A 3,319-nucleotide genomic window follows, 5' to 3' on the forward strand; every position below is an offset into this window, starting at 1 on the left:
AAAGTCATAAGTTGTGATTGCACAACCATTCTTCATAAGAGTTTAATCACTCTTCAACTAACTTTCGTTCTGGTGTCTTGGTATCAAATCGCGTAAGACACAAGATTCTACTGGCCAAATAGAATCTAGCACATTGGTTAACCTGGCGCCGCAGTCAACTCATGTGCTTGGATCGGATCGAGCTATTGAGTATTGGGCCTGCATACTCGCTCATCCGTATCCTTTGCGTACCGCCCCATGGCCCCGTCCTTAGAGTTAATGACTAGTAGGCTTAACTCTTTGTATGTCTGCACCACAGTTCCCGTTCGTTCCGTGCCGTGGCCGGATACGTATTGCACATCGGTATACCTGTCGCTACTCAGGCAACTCGTGTGCGTGGATTGGATCGAGCTCATGGGGTGTGTAGAGATTCCATGTTATAATTGCAAGTCCATATCCACTTTATAGGTTAAAGTCATAAGTTGTGATTGCACAACCATACTTCATAAGAGTTTAATAACTCTTCAACTAACTTTCGTTCTGGTGTCTTGGTATCAAATCGCATAAGACACAAGATTCTACTGGCCAAATAGAATCTAGCACATTGGTTAACCTGGCGCCGCAGTCAACTCATGTGCTTGGATCGGATCGAGCTATTGAGTATTGGGCCTGCATACTCGCTCATCCGTATCCTTTGCGTACCGCCCCATGGCCCCGTCCTTAGAGTTAATGACTAATAGGCTTAACTCTTTGTATGTCTGCACCACAGTTCCCGTTCGTTCCGTGCCGTGGCCGGATACGTATTGCACAACAGTAGATACCATCACCTGACGTATCTAACACACCACTATTGTAACTCGTCGTCGAAGGACCTTTCAAGTGCCTGATGGCCAGGGGAGCTCTTACACGGCACGGAGACACAGTGATGCTCGCCCATCACAGTGTACAACGATCGAGTTTGCTTAAGTGTCTGGGTACCTACACACCAGACACAATGCAATGGCCACGGATCCACACAAGGCACATCACATGCAGAAAGCTTCACCAGATTATGACACATACCACACTCTTGTAACTCGTCGTCGAAGGGGCGTTCAAAGTGCCTTACGGCTAGGGGAGATCTAGCACGGCACGGAGACACAGTGATGGTTGCCCATCAAAGTGTACAACGATCGAGTTTGCTTTCCGCGCAAGCGTTCTAAGTGTCTGGGTACCTACACACCAGACACAATGCAATGGCCACGGATCCACACAAGGCACATCACATGCAGAAAGCTTCACCAGATTCTGACACATACCACACTCTTGTAACTCGTCGTCGAAGGGGCGTTCAAAGTGCCTTACGGCTAGGGGGGATCTAGCACGGCACGGAGACACAGTGATGGTCACCCATCAAAGTGTACAACGATCGAGTTTGCTTTCCGCGCAAGCGTTCTAAGTGTCTGGGTATCTAAGCACCAGACACAATGCAATGGCCACGGATCCACACAAGGCACATCACATGCAGAAAGCTTCACCAGATTCTGACACATACCACACACATGCAACTCGTCGTCGAAGGGGCGTTCAAGTGCCTTACGGCTAGGGGAGATCTAGCTCGGCACGGAGACACAGTGATGGTCACCCATCAAAGTGTACAACGAACGAGTTGGCTTTCAACAAATTCTGACACATAGCAAGCGAGCGACCGAGCTACACCGAAGGCAGCCCATGGTTGGTCACTCGCGGACGATCATCAGTAATGATCCTTCCGCAGGTTCACCTACGGAAACCTTGTTACGACTTTTACTTCCTCTAAATCATCAAGTTCGGTCAACTTCAGCCATGCCAGCTGCAGCTCACGAAGGAACCGCGGAAGGTAAGCCTCCAGAAACCTCACTAAATAATCCATCGGTAGTAGCGACGGGCGGTGTGTACAAAGGGCAGGGACGTAATCAGCACTAGCTAATGACTAGTGCTTACTAGAAATTCCAGGTTCATGGGGACCGTTGCAGTCCCCAATCCCGACTAGATGGGCATTTTAGTGATTTCCCGTTCCTCTCGGAATGGGGGCGCCTATTGGCGAGAACACGCTGCGACCCACATTGTAGCACGCGTGCAGCCCAGAACATCTAAGGGCATCACGGACCTGTTATCGCTCATTCTCAGCTTGCTAAACACAAGTTGTCCCGCTAAGCAGGGCAAACGTAGCCGACGACCGCCCGTGAAGGCGCCGCCCGGCTGTAACGTCAGGTGCGCCCGGAGGCGCACTGCTGACAGCGTTCTAGTTAGCATGTTTGAGTCACGTTCGTTATCGGAATTAACCAGACAAATCATTCCACGAACTAAGAACGGCCATGCACCACTACCCTTAAATTTGAGAAAGAGCTATCAATCTGTCTTACCTCGATAAGTTTGGACCTGGTAAATTTTCCCGTGTTGAGTCAAATTAAGCCGCAAGCTCCACTTCTTGTGGTGCCCTTCCGTCAATTCCTTTAAGTTTCAACTTTGCAACCATACTTCCCCCGGAACCCGATTTTGGTTTCCCGGAAGCGACTGAGAGCACCGAATAGGGGTAGCGTCTCCCAATTGCTAATTGGCATCGTTTACGGTTAGAACTAGGGCGGTATCTAATCGCCTTCGATCCTCTAACTTTCGTTCTTGATTAAAGAAAGCATCCATGGCAAACGCTTTCGCTTCAGTTGGTCCTACGACGGTCTACGAATTTCACCTCTCGCGCCGTAATACCAATGCCCCCAACTACTTCTGTTAATCATTACCTCTAGGTTTCTGACAAACCAACGAAATCGTATAAACCGAGGTCATATTCCATTATTCCATGCAAGATTATTCTCGGCCAACGCCAACCCCACGGGGGGGCCGGACGCTTTGTCTTAGCCTGCTTTGAGCACTCTAATTTGTTCAAGGTAAATGTGAGTATCTTGAGCACCATGAGGAGCCCGTGCCGGAGTTAACCGGTAGCACGGTACTCGTTCACAGAGTAACGCCCAAGTACACCATTGTGAGTCGCAGCCGTGAGCGCGCGCACGAACGGCCCCGGCGTGTAACCGGGCGCCCGTGGCGGTCACGTGTCTGGACGGGCAATCAACTTCGAACGTTTTAACCGCAACAACTTTAATATACGCTAGTGGAGCTGGAATTACCGCGGCTGCTGGCACCAGACTTGCCCTCCACTTGATCCTTGTTGAAGGATTTATACTCAACTCATTCCAATTATGGACCATCGTTAGAGAGGTCCATATTGTTATTTCTCGTCACTACCTCCCCGTACTGGGATTGGGTAATTTACGCGCCTGCTGCCTTCCTTGGATGTGGTAGCCATTTCTCAGGCTCCCTCTCC

The sequence above is a fragment of the Anopheles funestus genome (assembly GCF_943734845.2).
Source record: "Anopheles funestus chromosome X unlocalized genomic scaffold, idAnoFuneDA-416_04 X_unloc_51, whole genome shotgun sequence".
Classification (NCBI taxonomy): Eukaryota; Metazoa; Arthropoda; class Insecta; order Diptera; family Culicidae; genus Anopheles; species Anopheles funestus.